Source organism: Astyanax mexicanus, chromosome 3 (assembly GCF_023375975.1).
Source record: "Astyanax mexicanus isolate ESR-SI-001 chromosome 3, AstMex3_surface, whole genome shotgun sequence".
Classification (NCBI taxonomy): domain Eukaryota; kingdom Metazoa; phylum Chordata; class Actinopteri; order Characiformes; family Acestrorhamphidae; genus Astyanax; species Astyanax mexicanus.
In genome coordinates, this window is record NC_064410.1 from 14,680,189 (window position 1) to 14,697,514 (window position 17,326).

The following is a 17,326-nucleotide window of genomic DNA, read 5'->3' on the forward strand; positions in this document are numbered from 1 at the left end:
TAAATTTGGACTATGCCCACTTAGATATTTTGCGAACTGTGGATCTGTGAATTTTTAACCAATCCTGACATGTTGGATGTCAAGCAACTCGGGAGAGTGTGAACCTCAATAGTTATTGAAAAAATCTTGACATTTTGACACAAAATGGCCAACATTTGCAATTGAGTCATCCTGAAGCAAAGCCAAATTTACTCTCACAGCCATAACTTTGTGAATGCCACTTGAAATTCACATCACAATTCTGAGGTACCAGGTCAATCATTGTAGACATCCGCCTCCATGGGGACAAATATCTGTTTCTCAGCAACCGTACAAGCTTTCACCAATAAGAATGAAACTCAAAGACCATATGTAAATCAGGGTCTGCTATCATGCTGTAAAGTGGGGGCACTACACCAAAAAATTAGTTATATCTAAATGTACATATAGCCTATATATATATATATGTAGCATATGATTCTTGGTCGGCTACAGGTCCTTCTAAAAAAATAGCATATTTTGATAAAGTTCATTCTTTCCATAATGAAATGAAAAAAAATGATTGTAGATTCATTGCACACCAACTGAAATATTTCAGGTCTTTTATTGTTTTAATACTGATGATTTTGGCATACAGCTCATGAAAACCCAAAATTCCTATCTCACAAAATTAACATATCATGAAAAGGTTCTCTAAACAATATATTAACACCTTTAAACACCTGCAAAGAGGCTTTTAAAAACTTTCAGCCTGGTTCATTACTCAAAACCGCAATAATGGGTAAGACTGCCGACCTGACTGCTGTCCAGAAGGCCATCATTGACAACCTCAAGCAAGAGGGTAAGACACAGAAAGACATTTCTGAATGAATAGGCTGTTCCCAGTGGGAAGTCTGTGGGAAGGAAAAGAGTGGCAGAAAACGCAGCACAACGAGAAGAGGTGACCGGACCCTGAGGAAGATTGGGGAGAAGGGCCGATTCCAGACCTTGGGGGACCTGCGGAAGCAGTGGAGTAGAAACATCCAGAGCCACCGTGCGGTTGGTCCACTGTGTTTTATCAAAGGCAGGGTCAATGCAGCTAGCTATCAGGAGATTTTGGAGCACTTCATGCTTCCATCTGCTGAAAAGCTTTATGGAGATAAAGATTTAATTTTCAGTAGGACCTGTCACCTGCTCACAGTGCCAAAACCACTGGTAAATGGTTTACTGTTCATGGTATTACTGTGCTCAATTGACCTGCCAACTCTCCTGACCTGAACCCCATAGAGAATCTGTGGGATATTGTAAAGAGAAAGTTAAGAGACGCAAGACCTGACACTCTTAGCTTAAGGCCGCTATTGAAGCATCCTGGGCCTCCATAACACCTCAGCAGTGCCACAGGCTGATTGCCTCCATGCCACGCCGCACTGAAGCAGTCATTTCTGCAAAAGGATTTTCGACCAGGTATTGAAACACAAAACTGGAATGTTTCCGGCTTGCATGGCAGCATAGTCTCAAAAAAGACTACATAGACTACAAAAAAGCCCTAATTAAAACAAAATCCCAGTATATTTCATCGCTTATTGAGAAAAACAGAGACAATCCTAGATTCCTTTTCACTACTGTGGCTAAACTCACCGGCAGTCAAAAACAAACTAGCTCCGTTATCCCTGCCGACATTAATCAGGCCCATAGCCAGGCGGGATTGAAGGGTTCGTTCCCCCCCAACCCCCCCTCAGCCACCCCAATTTTCAGTTCTCTAGCCTATTTAGCCGTATTTCCTTTCAGAAAATAAACATTTAGGGCGAAATATGCCTAGTTTATGAAAGTTATGAAATATTTTTTTCATATTTGCGTTTTTCGTACGTCCATATTTGATCGAATGTGGACATGTTATACACAAAATAATTTGAGGCAGAAAAAAATTATATCAACTTTAACGCATTATTATTATTAATAATAATAATAATAATAATAATAATAATAATACATTTTATTTGTTGGCGTCTTTCAAGACACTCAAGGTCACCTTACATTCCGGTGTACATACAGTACATAGATCAAGTAGTACATTTTAAAACAAAAGAGCAATAGCAATTAAATAAAAATAAAACAAACAAAGTAAACAAGTTGAAATAAATACAGAATTAATTAAAATAACTTAGAATACAAGAATCATAGTGAATAAGCCATCTTGAAGAGATGCGTTTTAAGAGCAGTTTTAAACTGCGTAATGGAGTCCAACCCATGTATGTGAGGAGGAAGCGCATTCCAGAGTTTCGGGGCTGCATAAGAAAAGGCTCTAGCGCCAACTGTGCTAAGCTTGATGTCTGGTAGTGCTAAAAGGCCTGCAGAAGAAGACCGCAGAGCCCGAGGTGGAGTGTAAATCTGGAGAAGATCTGTAAGGTAGGTAGGAGAGAGGTTATGAAGAGCTCTGAAAGTAAGTAGTAATATTTTAAAAGTAATCCGCTGTTGCACAGGGATCCAGTGTAATTGGATCATTAAAGGAGTGACATGCTCAGTTAGTTTGGAGCGTGTAATAATCCGAGCTGCAGAATTTTGAACGCACTGAAGTCGTTGGATAAGTTTATACGGAATACCTGAGAGGACTGCATTACAGTAGTCAATACGTGATGTGACCAGTGCATTAACTAGAACTTCTGTTGCATGTTGTGATAGGATCGGCCTTAACCTAGAAATATTCCGAAGGTGGAAAAAAGCAACTCGAGAAACATTATTTATATGGTTGGAGAAGGAAAGAGTACTATCCAGTATAACGCCAAGACTTTTAACCTGCGCAGCCACTGGTATAACCGATTCTGCAATGGAGAGCGAGCAGATCTTAGATTTTGAAAGTGTTGCCTTAGACCCGACCAAAAGTAGCTCAGTTTTACTGCTGTTAAGCTTTAGGCAATTATTAGTCATCCAAGTGTGTACATCACGTAAACAGGCAGTGAAAACACTAGGAGGCAGAGCAGAGGATGGATTGGTAGACACATACATCTATATATCATCAGCATAGCAGTGAAACTGAATGCCATAATGTCGGAAAATATTGCAGAGAGGGAGGAGATATATGTTAAATAAAAGTGGCCCCAATACTGAACCCTGTGGTACTCCATGTTGGACTAAGGAGGTCTCTGACCGATAGTTCTGGATCTGGACATACTGTACCCTGTCAGTGAGATAGGAGGCGAACCACTGGAAAACAGTACCACGGACCCCAATGCTAGCTAATCTGTCCAGAAGGAGCTGATGGGATATGGTATCAAATGCCACACTGAGGTCCAAAAGAATAAGAATAGAAAGAGAACCAACATCAGCTGCCTGAAGGAGATCATTGGTAATCTTAACCAGAGCTGTCTCTGTACTGTGTTTAGAACGAAAACCTGATTGGAATTGTTCAAGTAGGTTAGAGTTATCAAGGTAAGTCTATAGAACTGTGCTGCAACTACCTTTTCCAGAATTTTTGAAAGAAAGGGTAGATTTGAGATGGGCCGATAATTATTCAGATCACTTGGATCTAAGCCAGTTTTTTCAAAATTGGTCTAATAACTGCAGTCTTTAAGGATGGTGGCACGGTGCCAGTAGCCAGAGAAGAGTTAATGACATGGGTAATCATTAAAATTATGGAGGGCATACCTGCCTTAACTAAAGTAGTGGGTATAGGGTCTAAAGAGCATGTAGTGCTAGATTTTTTGATGAGATCAGAGATGTAATTTTCAGTAGTAAGACTGAAGTCACAAAGGGTAGAAAGTGTGGACAGCTCTGTAACAGTTGCTGGTAATAAGACACCCATTCCAGTGTCATCCACATCAAGCTGCTTATAGATTGTACTAATTTTGGAGTTGAAAGACTTCAAAAAAGCACTACAAAGACCATTAGAAGGATTGATGCTTATATTAGTGTCTGGTGGCTGAAGTAGTCTCCTTACCGTGGTAAAGAGAGATCTCTTTCCCCCTTCACCCGCACTAACAATGTTTGCATAATACAAATTTTTAGCAGTTGAGAGAGCATTTTTATAGTGTAGTAAATGATCAAAGTACATCTGCTTATGCACCTCAAGCCTAGTCCTGGCGTAGAGCCTCTCTAAGCGCCGACCAAGTGCCTTAAGCTCACACAGATCAGACGTATACCAAGGAGCAGTGTGTGCAAATGAAACAACCCGTGTTTTTAATGGGGCTAGTTTATCAAGAGCAGTAGATAAACTGTCATTATAGTGGTCAACAAGATCAGTAGGTGCATGGCCTGGAGCAGGGAGAGGGTTAAAAGTGATTAAACTGGCAAAGTCAGAGGGAGAGACAAGTTTGAATTCCGATATGAAATCACACAGTCTGACAGTTCAGTGATAAAGTGACTTTGAGATGACTTGGGTGGTCTATACAGAACAGCAATGATGGTTGGTACAGGACCGCAGATCTTAGCAGCCAAGAGTTCAAAGGAGGACTGTTCAGGGAGTGTGAGCGGTGTTAGCTTCATACTCTCGCGATAGATCATCGCAAGACAGATCATCGCAAGCGAATTATTGGTCGCTCCACGAATCCACACATATCTAATGAATCAGCAGACCCTCACAGACCAGACGGTATGCAAATGAGCTCTGTCAGCCAATCAGGCACCGAGTTCAGCGAGCTGAAGGGAGGGGGGGGGGGTGCAACGAAGTCCCAGCACAGTTGTAGGAAGATTTGAATAAGACAGAACACTTCAATTTATATTATTATTAATTCATGTTTAAGTTTTAATGACAATATCGATAGTGTTCCTAATGAAGTAATTTGTCACGTCCTGGTCTTGTCTTATGTCTGTGTGTTATTCCCACGTGACCTGTGCCCCTCTGTGTCTCCTGTCAGTAGTTTTCCACCACCTGTTTCTCATTTGTAGCTCCGCCCCTTCCCCAGGTGTTTCCAATTATAGTGTGTTTCCTGTTTCTTAAATAGATCCCTGTGCCACTTGTCCCTCGTCGGTCTTTGCACCTTCCCCTGTTGTTTTGTCTCTCTCAGTGTTCCATAGCTTCTCTCAGTGTTTCATAGCCTTAGCCCTTGTCCTTTGTTTATCTTCTTGTTTATTTCTAGTTCCCTGCTTATTTTCCATTGTTGCCCTGCTCAGTTAAGTTTTCCTAGTCTTGTTTAGCTTCTTGTTTATTTTCCTTGAATATATTTTCCTTGCCCAGTTTAGTTTTGTATTTATTCAGTCCCTCGTTTGTTCTTTGTTTATTTACTCCCTGTTTGTTTATATTATTAGTACTTCTTGTTTGTTTAGTTTATGTTCTCTAGTTTCACTGGTTTGTTTTGGTTCTTGGTTATTTGTTTATCTAGTTTCATTTATTTGGTTCACTCCCTTGTTCCTTGTATATATCTCCCTGTTTATGTTTACGTGTTTACTTGTTCCTTGTTTACCTGTTATTTATTTATTAAATTATTATAATTTATTTTCACCCTACCTGCACTTGCGTCCGTCTCCTCGTCTATTCCTGACAGAAAGACATGGACACAGCAGGTTCTGCGTGGACTGGCTCCAGGATGGCGATTCGCCGTGCTCCTTGTGGGACCCCGGCGCAGGACATCTCGAGGCCTCAAGGACGCCGCAGGCCTCAGTGTAGGCGTTTTAAGGGGTTCCGCCAGCCGGATGAGGAGCCCTTTTACGGGGAGGATTTTCTTGGGGGGGCGCTAAAGGTTGGTGCAGTTAGCCTCGGGTCTCGTCCCAAGTTAGGCAGTGCCTACGAGTACCCGAGGCTCGTAAAGCGGGACCCATGGGACTTTCTCGGGTGCGCTCCCAGCAGCTCTGAGGACGAAGAGGAGCTCTACTCCGCACCAGCCCGTGCTCCCTTACCGTACCCCCCAGGGGCGGTGCTCTACCCGGCTCTCGGCCGCACAGCTCCTAATGCCATTCCGACTCCTGTGAAGCCCGCGGCCGAGACGCCGCGCTCCGTGAAGCCGGCAGCCAAGACGCCGAGCTACGTGAAGCCTGCGGCCGAGACATCGCGCTACGTGAAGCCCGCGGCCGAGACGCCGCGCTCCATGACTTCCGCGACGGCTGTGGAACCGCGCTCCGTGATTTCCACGGTAGCAGCCGAACCGCGCTACAGGACCTCCCACCCGGCGAACCAGCCGCAAGCAGAGACTTTCCCTGCGCTTGACTCAGTCGGAGAGAGTAAAACTTTTTGCGACAACCGCAGCCTTGAGCCCCACAGCTGCAGTGCCAGCCCCTCAGACTGAGGAGCTGGCTTTCATGGCGGCTGCAGAGCTGGATTCCGCCGCGGCAACCCAGCCGCGCTCTGGAACTCTCTCCGCGCCGGACTTTACCGGCGGCCCCGCGCTTTCTGCCTCTACAGACTTTGCCGGCGAAGCCAAGTACGTCTCGCTGCAGCCTGTAGGAAGGCGGAGTTGGACATCCAACTCCGCCCACATCCAACCCCGCCCACATGTGCTCTTGTACGCCAACCCCCCTACTTTTTTGTTCAAGAAGCACTGTGTGCCACGTGAAATACGCATATAACGCCGATGTTGCGCTAAATTTACGCATATCTTGTGAGTAGTTCCACCACGTAGCCTTGGCTACAGCACTACACATGCTGTAGTGTAATGCACAGATATCACAAAAAATAGGCTATATATACAGTACCAGCCAAAAGTTTGGAAACACTTTCTCATTCATTTTTGGTTTAACATTGTAAATAAAGTAATACATAAGGAATCATGTGAACTTAAAAGTGTATGATTTTATTGTTTTTCTTATATGGCATGCTGCTAACTTGTGGTTTATGAGGCTGGTAACTCATTCTGTGTAACAGAGGGAACTCTTGCTCTTCTTTTTCATCACGTGTGCCATTTCTCCTTTATTTTATACAATAAGCAAATAATTGCATACGATTTGCTGTTTCCAAAAGATCAATTGCCTCTGTCCTGTATATCACAATACATTTTACATTAATCTGTCCCACTCACCAGCAGAGTAAGCCATTATTTCACTGCATTAATCCTTTAATTAAAATTTTCTGTTTTAACAATTTAACATTTAAATTTGTTAAACTAGTTGCCAGAGTGTGTAGATTTTATACATTTATTTTAGACTGGTAAATATCTCCAGAATTATTGATTAGCTATCATAGGAATCATTATTTACTTATTATATAAAGTTAAAACTTACGATATACAGTTTTTGGTTATGTTCCATATGAAATAAAGAGCACATTATCAATCATGGCTTTGCACTGGTAGAGGCTGGTCAAAGGGTGCATCTGATTATTAAAGTGTTTGATTGTTAGATCACACCTGTTCTCTGTACTGTAATGCTCTATACTTCATATTACAGATAGACAGTGCTTCTTATCACCACTCAGCAGGGGGAAGGCTATTTGTGTCATAGGCATAGCTAATATATAATAATGATATTAGAAGTAATTCTGCATCTTCACTGTCAACAGGGTGCTGAAAATATTACAGATGAGAATGACACAGCTGCACTGTATAGCATACAATTTAGGACCACCACAGAGCAGCTATTATGTGGCTTGTTGGTTATTCACAACACTACAGTGACACTGACATAGTGGTGTTAAGAGCTGTGTTGGTATGAGTGGATCCGACAAAGTAGTGCCTCTGGAGAATTTAAACACCTCGTTGTCACTACTGGACAGGAAATGCTCCATCAACCAGCATCATGTGGGCAGCGTCCTGTATTCAGCATCAAGTAGGCAGCATCCCATGGGCACTGATGAAGAATTTGCAGATTTGCAACAAACTGTGCAGCAACAGATTTAAAGATTCTGTCTCTGACTTTTCACTCACAATGTAAAGCAGCTGTTGGTAGAAGTGTCTAATAGAGTGAACAGTGTTTTATACCTACTGTATATTATACACCAGTAAACCATTATGCAACTAAAGTGTCCTAGATGCTAATTGGAGCTAAAAAAAAGAATAATAGAAGCAGAAACAAGCAGGTGGTAATAATGGTATGCTGGATAGTGTATAACGATAGAGTACAATATATCAAATGCTGTGGTTTCAGAAATTAAAATATCATATGTATACATAGCTATTTTGTCAATAATAATAATAATAATAATAATAATAATAATAATAATAATAATAATAATGATGATATCCCTCTCCTGCTTCTCCTCTCCCAATTTTGTATGGCTGACAGTAGTTCCCAGGGAAATTAACTCCATTTACAAACACTTTGTCCAAGCTAATACAATATCTTTATTGGCATTTATTGGCACACTAGCCTTTAAAATGTTTGGTTACATGCTTTGGTCAAACAAATACAGAAGTCTTTATTTAAAAATGCAACACCCAGCCACTCACACACCCAGCCACTCACACACCCAGCCACTCACACACCCAGCCACTCACACACCCAGCCACTCACACACCCAGCCACTCACACACCCAGCCACTCATGAAGCTGGCTGCAGAATCCAGGGTGCTCGTTTTCGCTGTAAAATGCCACAAGCTCCCCTCGTCTCCCATGCCCAACATAGCCTGTAATATAAGTAAAAGCACACACTTTCACAAAGTAACAATCTCTCAAGCCCCAATACCTTAAATATATTGACTTACCAATTTCTGACCTCAGGAAAAAATTATCAAAATTTATTTAGAACAAACATACCCAGTATGTAGTCTTTATAAGTTTCTTGACAGTTCTGGCAGCACTGCAGTTCGTACATCCTGCGAAACTCGTCTTTACATGCAGCACTGTGATGTTTTCATGGCACTACACCTGTAGGTTTAAAAAAATCAAGAATTTTAAAATGATTTCAAAATCAGTGAGTGTAATTCTTTTTCTAAGGGAAAACAAACATCTTAACTGTACTGAAATATCATGCTTACTGTCAAGCCACTCGAAATGTGCCCAGGCCCGGAATGATTGTTGTCCAAACAATGTCCCGGAAGAGACGACAAACCAGTGACAGCTTTAAAAAAGCTTTGTCACCCTCTTCCAGAACTGTATCTATGAGAATAAGGGGCATCTGTGAAAAACATTATAGAAGCATGTAGATTTTGATTCATGAAAATTATAGTAATTGAAAAAAATGACCAGATAACATTCTAAGGCTGCAACCAATTACTATTTTGGTATTCTATTAATCTGAGTTGGCACTTATTATTTCAATCATATCCCCAATCTCTAATTACTGTAGGAATGGCTAGCATTTTTGCCTGAAGACTGTAGTCAGCGTCATTCTGTTGACTAATCTCTGCCTTAACGTAACAAAACAGCTCTCTTCTTTTCTATCCCTTTAAAATGATAGCTCTCCAATAGCTTATGGGCTTCAAATGCCCTTGAAATGACTAGTCAACACTAGGTCAAGTTGAAATTTCAAATAATGTCAACTTATCTTTTCAGCCCAATTCAGACTTTTGAAAACAAACCACAACAGTAAAACATTTTAAATGGCCCAGTTAAATTAACCCGAAATAAAAAACACACATCCACACCCTCACACCTGTTCAAAGGAGACGTTGCCCATTCTATCTCCTTCATCAGTCACACGTTCAACACGCTGAACTTTCCTGAGAGAAAATATAATAATTAATATAATTAATACCATGCACAGAGGAAGCAAGACCAGAACTGGGAGAAGGTGTATCAGGAGTAGCTGGCAGAGGGGGAGCTGGACGTGCATCAGAAGTAGCAACAGTCTGTGGATTAAACACTTCTGCTATAGTGGTCTTGGTTGCACTGCTGCACAGAGATACATGATGTCTGAACTGGTCTTTGCATAGTATTGTATGGCTGCAATAGACACAATAAAAGTGTGCTGTAGGTGTGCAGTTTAGAGATGAAGGAAACTGTAAGACCAAAATGCACACAACATGCAATTAAGCCTATAAATATTAATATTCTTCAACTCATTATGCCCATCAATTGAGTGTAAGATGTAAGTGCATTTGTTGATTCAAGATATTACATTTACATGTTTATTTGTTATAGCCAATAAAATCAATATCTCTCTCTCTGTTTAAAGAAATACTTCCCCATACCGTTATTCTCGACTGCTTGTTTGATATGGTTTTGTAGATGTAGGCTGTTATTAAATCGCTGGTCAGTGTCAAAACTGAAGCAGGGGCATTTGAAAACACCACACTGGCCAAACCGTGAAGGGTCAGGAGTGGCCTGGACATGTGTTGGATGCTGTAAAACAGAAAGCAACAAAACACAACATGAGCTTACAATTACTATATCGGTGCACATTAATTGTAACTACATTCAGTACAAAGGTAATAAATGTGCATCGACTTAACCCTCCTGTTACGTTACGGGTCAAATTGATCCATTTAGTAAGATAGTAAAAGTATTTTTTCTGTATGAAACGTCTTCAGCTTGCCTTTATTTGTATAATTAACATATAACATGAAAATGGTTAATTTCATATTTGCAACAACCCCCTGCAAAAACTAAAACGAAATTGTAATGTTATGTTTCATTTATATGTAAAAATATTGTGTTGGTCGTTTAAAAGTAACAAAGTAGTAAAACAAAAAAAAAAGTAAGATTTTTTAAAATGGAAAAACAAGTGAATTAACCTAATTGAACTATTACCTCTATTGTACACTATTGTACTAAATGTTGATAGAACAATCAGCAATGGAGTTAGTTATTAAATATTTACTCTTCTGGTTAGGATTATTTTGGTTTCAGAAATATTTTGGATAATTAAAAATGAACCAGGTCAAATTAACCCGGGAATACCATTGCTATTCCTGACAAATTAAATAGGAGGATTAAGCATTGATATCTTCAAATATTTATTTGTATGACTAAGACTTTGAACCAATTTTAGTTAGCTAGATTATCTTGCTATCTTGTTAGCCAATTAACTTCTTGTATAGACAGTTTAAACAGTTTTTTAGGTTAGCTGACTATAACCCCTAGCTATGCCTTAAAAACAAAACTGATGCCTAGCTCACTACTAGCTATGAGAGTTTATCTGTGATACCATTAATTGGTAGCATTTTAGCCCATAAAACAGAAGGTAAGATAACTAAAGTTTGAATTAGACAAGACTGGGTGCAATTCTGCATTAGAATCCATCAAAAAAAAAAACGGCAATATGACTAGCTAGAAGCAAACAAACCACATGGTACACGCGCCGATGTAGAACCTTCATGTGACGAGGCTGAAGTTGGTTTGATATTCGCAGCTCCAGATTCGTTTGGCTCGATATTCGCAGCCTCGTATTCCCCGGCTGAAGTTGGTTTGATATTCGCAACTGCCGCTTCACTGAACCACCGTGAACTAAAGGGAGCGTTCACAAACACCCGCTGTTTATATTAAACACCTCACAGATCAACACTGAAGGAGATAGAATGAAGAAAAGCAGTACATCTGTTTATTAACAATGTAAATATACAATATATTATTAAATATAATTTTGTATATTGTAAAATATTTATTTTAATTACTGAATTTATAATTATATATATTACAATAAATAATTAAATATACATTTAATAAAATTATATTTTAAAAGCCATTGCGCTCAAAAAATATGAGGCAGATGTTCAAGTGTGATTTTGAAGAACTTTTTCATGTTGGGCCAGAACAAATACACATGATCTGAAGAGTACTAGTCTTCTACTTTAAGAAAAACCTGGAATTAGCCTGGCCCAAACTGATTTTATACGTTAAAATGAACTGGCAACATGGAATACCGATCCATAAAGCACAATTTTTTTATGTAAAGCTGATGTTCCAGTGTGATTTTGAAGGACTTTTTCATCTTGGGCCAGAACAAATACACATGATCTGAAGAGTACTAGTCTTCTACTTTAGGGAAAGCCTGGAATTAGCCTGGCCCAAGCTGATTTTATACTTTAAAATTAACTGGCAACATGGCCTACCGATCCATAATGCACAAAAAAATTGAATATAAAGCTGATGTTCTAGTGTGATTTTGAAGGACTTTTTAATCTTGGGCCAGACCAAATACACATGATCTAAAGAGTACTAGTCTTCTACTTTAAGGAAAACCTGGAAATAGCTTGGCCCAAGCTGATTTTATACTTTAAAATGAACTGGCAACATGGAATACCGATCCATAATGCACAATTTTTTTATGTAAAGCTGATGTTCCAGTGTGATTTTGAAGGACTTTTTCATATTAGGCCAGACCAAATACACATGATCTAAAGAGTACTAGTCTTCTACTTTAGGGAAAGCCTGGAATTAGCCTGGCCCAAGCTGATTTTATACTTTAAAATTAACTGGCAACATGGCATACCGATCCATAAGGCAGAAAAAAGTTTAATTTAAAGCTGATGTTCTAGTGTGATTTTGAAGGACTTTTTAATCTTGGGCCAGACCAAATACACATGATCTGAAGAGAACTAGTCTTCTACTTTAAGGAAAACCTGGAAATAGCTTGGCCCAAGCTGATTTTATACTTTAAAATGAACTGGCAACATGGAATACCGATCCATAATGCACAATTTTTTTTATGTAAAGCTGATGTTCCAGTGTGATTTTGAAGGACTTTTTCATATTGTGCCAGACCAAGTACACATGATCTGAAGAGAACTAGTCTTCTACTTTAAGGAAAACCTGGAAATAGCCTGGCCCAAGCTGATTTTATACTTTAAAATTAACTGGCAACATGGCCTACCAATCCATAATGCACAAAAAAATTGAATATAAAGCTGATGTTCTAGTGTGATTTTGAAGGACTTTTTAATCTTGGGCCAGAACAAATACACATGATCTAAAGAGTACTAGTCTTCTACTTTAAGGAAAACCTGGAAATAACTTGGCCCAAGCTGATTTTATACTTTAAAATTAACTGGCAACATGGAATACCGATCCATAATGCACAATTTTTTTATGTAAAGCTGATGTTCCAGTGTGATTTTGAAGGACTTTTTCATATTGTGCCAGACCAAATACACATGATCTGAAGAGTACTAGTCTTCTACTTTAAGAAAAACCTGGAATTAGCCTGGCCCAAGCTGATTTTATACTTTAAAATGAACTGGCAACATGGAATACCGATCCATAAAGCACAATTTTTTTATGTAAAGCTGATGTTCCAGTGTGATTTTGAAGGACTTTTTCATCTTGGGCCAGAACAAATACACATGATCTGAAGAGTACTAGTCTTCTACTTTAGGGAAAGCCTGGAATTAGCCTGGCCCGAGCTGATTTTATACTTTAAAATGAACTGGCAACATGGCCTACCGATCCATAATGCACAAAAAAATTGAATATAAAGCTGATGTTCTAGTGTGATTTTGAAGGACTTTTTCATCTTGGGCCAGAACAAATACACATGATCTGAAGAGTACTAGTCTTCTTCTTTAAGGAAAACCTGGAATTAGCCTGGCCCGAGCTGATTTTATACTTTACAATTAACTGGCAACATGGAATACCGATCCATAATGCACAATTGTTTTTATGTAAAGCTGATGTTCTAGTGTGATTTTGAAGGACTTTTTAATCTTGGGCCAGACCAAATAGACATGATCTGAAGAGTACTAGTCTTCTACTTTAAGAAAAATCTGGAATTAGCCTGGCCCAAGCTGATTTTTTACTTTAAAATGAATTGGCAACATGGTATAACGAGCCATTTTGCACAAAAAAAACACTGTTCCAGTACAATTTTGAAGAATTTTTTAATCTTGGGCCAGAACAAATACACATGATCTGAAGAGAACTAGTCTTCTACTTTAAGGAAAACCTGGAATTAGCCTGGCCCAAGCTGATTTTATACTTTAAAATGAACTGGCAACATGGAATACCGATCCATAAAGCACAATTTTTTTATGTAAAGCTTATGTTCCAGTGTGATTTTGAAGGACTTTTTCATCTTGGGCCAGACCAAATACACATGATCTGAAGAGTACTAGTCTTCTTCTTCAAGGAAAACCTGGAATTAGCCTGGCCTGAGCTGATTTTATACTTTAAAATTAACTGGCAACATGGCCTACCGATCCATAATGCACAAAAAAATGTAATATAAAGCTGATGTTCTAGAGTGATTTTGAAGGACTTTTTAATCTTGGGCCAGACCAAATACACATGATCTAAAGAGTACTAGTCTTCTTCTTTAAGGAAAACCTGGAATTAGCCTGGCCCGAGCTGATTTTATACTTTAAAATGAATTGGCAACATAGCATACCGATCCATAATGCACAATTTTTTTTTTTATGTATAGCAGATGTTCAAGTGTGATTTTGAAGAACTTTTTCATGTTGGGCCAGACCAAATACACATGATCTAAAGAGTACTAGTCTTCTACTTTAAGGAAATTTTGGGATTTGCCTGGCCCGAGCTGATTTTAGACTGCACAATTAATTGGCAACATGGCAGCACAAAAAAAATATTATTTAAAGCTGATATTCCAGTATGATTTTGGACTTTTTTTTAAGACCAAATACACATCAGATGAAGAGTTCTGGTATTCTCAAAATCAATGCTTTATATTCATTATTTCTGTGCAAAATGGCTTTCATGTCATGTTGCCAATTCATTTTAAAGTATAAAATCAGCTTGGGCCAGGCTAATTCCAGGTTTTTCTTAAAGTAGAAGACTAGTACTCTTTAGATCATGTGTATTTGGTCTGGCCCAAGATTAAAAAGTCCTTCAAAATCACACTAGAACATCAGCTTTATATTCAATTTTTTTGTGCATTATGGATCGTTATTACATGTTGCCAGTTCATTTTAAAGTATAAAATCAGCTTGGGCCAGGCTAATTCCAGGCTTTCCCTAAAGTAGAAGACTAGTACTCTTTAGATCATGTGTATTTGTTCTGGCCCAAGATTAAAAAGTCCTTCAAAATCACACTAGAACATCAGCTTTATATAAAAAAATTGTGCATTATGGGTCGTTATGCTATGTTGCCAGTTCATTTTAAAGTATAAAATCAGCTCGGGCCAGGCTAATTCCAGGTTTTCCTTAAAGTAGAAGACTAGTACTCTTTAGATCATGTGTATTTGTTCTGGCCCAAGATTTAAAAAATCTTCAAAATTGTACTGGAACAGTGGCTTTTTTGTGCAAAATGGCTCGTTATACCATGTTGCCAATTCATTTTAAAGTATAAAATCAGCTTGGGCCAGGCTAATTCCAGGTTTTTCTTAAAGTAGAAGACTAGTACTCTTTAGATCATGTGTATTTGGTCTGGCCCAAGATGAAAAAGTCCTTCAAAATCACACTAGAACATCAGCTTTACATAAAAAATTGTGCTTCATGGATCGGTATTCCATGTTGCCAGTTAATTTTAAAGTATAAAATCAGCTTGGGCCAGGCTATTTCCAGGTTTTCCTTAAATTAGAAGACTAGTACTCTTTAGATCATGTGTATTTGTTCTGGCCCAAGATTAAAAAGTCCTTCAAAATCACACTAGAACATCAGCTTTATATTCAATTTTTTTGTGCATTATGGATCGGTAGGCCATGTTGCCAGTTAATTTTAAATTATAAAATCAGCTTGGGCCAGGCTAATTCCAGGTTTTCCTTAAAGTAGAAGACTAGTACTCTTTAGATCATGTGTATTTGGTCTGGCCCAAGATGAAAAAGTCCGTCAAAATCACACTGGAACATCAGCTTTACATAAAAAAATTGTGCTTTATGGATCGGTATTCCATGTTGCCAGTTCATTTTAAAGTATAAAATCATCTTGGGCCAGGCTAATTCCAGGCTTTCCTTAAAGAAGAAGACTAGTACTCTTTAGATCATGTGTATTTGGTCTGGCCCAAGATGAAAAAGTCCTTCAAAATCACACTTGAACATCTGCCTCATATTTTTTGAGCGCAATGGCTTTTAAAATATAATTGTATTAAATATATATTTTTATTATTTATTATAATATATAATTATAAATTCAGTAGTTAAAATAAATATTTTACAATATACAATTAGCTCCGGACAGGATAATGCCAGGTTTTCTTGAAAGTAGGAGGCTAAATCTCTATTTCAGATATTTTTTACTCAGGAAATGAATGAATTACACTAGAACAGCAAATTCATGTTGTAAGTAAAACTGGAGAAAATAATTGATGAAAGGTCGTGTATATAAAATTATATTTAATAATATATTGTATATTTACATTGTTAATAAACAGATGTACTGCTTTTCTTCATTCTATCTCCTTCAGTGTTGATCTGTGAGGTGTTTAATATAAACAGCGGGTGTTTGTGAACGCTCCCTTTAGTTCACGGTGGTTCAGTGAAGCGGCAGCTGCGAATATCAAACCAACTTCAGCCGGGGAATACGAGGCTGCGAATATCGAGCCAAACGAATCTGGAGCTGCGAATATCAAACCAACTTCAGCCTCGTCTTCATGTGCGTATCAACGACTCACCGTTTATTCATAAAATATAATATAGAAAAACAAGAGGACATTATAAAAATAGCTCTGTTAACTTAAAAAATAGCTCAATATTTGTACTTACCGCCATAACCGGAGATATAAATCAGATAGATGCTTTAGCTGCTTTCTCGGCTACAATTCCTGTTTACCGGGAGTAAATGTAGGCGTTCGTGACGGACGTAAGGTGGGTGTTGCTTTAGACGTAAGGCGGAGTTGGACATGGGCGGAGTTGGATGTGGGCGGGGTTGGATGTCCAACTCCGCCTTCCTACAGGCTGCAGCGAGCGGCTCCTCGGCGAAGCTGCAGATCCAGTCCGGGTTTTTGATCTTCCCGCGGTCTCAAGCCCCGCTGCTGCTATGCTGGATCTCTACGCGCCCAGCTCCGAAATTCTCTCGGCTGCTGAGCCACGCCCCCGGATTCCTGCCGTCCCGGAACCTGCATGCTTCCACTGCCCGAGTCGCCACCCAACCGGTTCCTGCTCCCAGGACAGTGTTTGGCTCCAGGTACCACGTACCCAGGCAGGCACCGAGGTCCCCGGACTTTAACCCCAGAACTGTGCCCAGGCTGGCTCCTCAGACTTTTCCACAGACATTTGCCAGTCTTGGGCACCCACCCGTGTCTCTGGTCCCCATGTCTCTCCCCGTTTTGGTCCCTGTCTCTGTCTATGTCCCTGTACCCGTGTCTCTCTCTGTCTCTGTTCCTGTCCCAGTCACCGTGCTTGTTTCTGTCCCTGTTAATGTCCTCGTCCCTGTTCCCATGTCCAGTCCCGTCCAGTCTCCTGTCCAGTTTCCGTGCCCTGTCCAGTCTCCTTCTCCTGTTCAGTCTCCGTCCCCTGTTCTGTTTCCCAGCCCTTTCCAGTCTGCGTCCTTGTCTAATGTCCAGTCCCAGTCTCCCGTCCAGTCTCCCGTCCAGTTTCCTGTCCAGTCTCCCGTCCAGTCTCCGTACAATGTCCAGTTTCCGTTTCAGTCCCTGGTCTCGTCTCCTGTTGTTCCCAGCCTCTCCCCGCCGCCAGCCCCCGGGGTTCGTTTTTACGCGCCTCGGGAGCTGCGCGTTT

General features: G+C 39.8%; 1 long non-coding RNA gene across 2 annotated transcripts; it reads right to left on the reverse strand.

The window, feature by feature from the left end:
* Positions 1-8,447: 8,447 nt before the first annotated feature.
* Positions 8,448-16,566, reverse strand: LOC125799366 (uncharacterized). 2 transcript variants are annotated; one of them, XR_007438276.1, is made up of 5 exons: positions 16,355-16,566; positions 9,951-10,101; positions 9,413-9,479; positions 8,796-8,916; positions 8,448-8,685 (listed from the first exon to the last, which is right to left on the reverse strand). It is a non-coding gene; the product is annotated as an uncharacterized LOC125799366 (long non-coding RNA). The 2 variants fall into 2 exon arrangements; XR_007438275.1 differs by having other exon boundaries at positions 8,796-9,479.
* Positions 16,567-17,326: the final 760 nt, after the last annotated feature.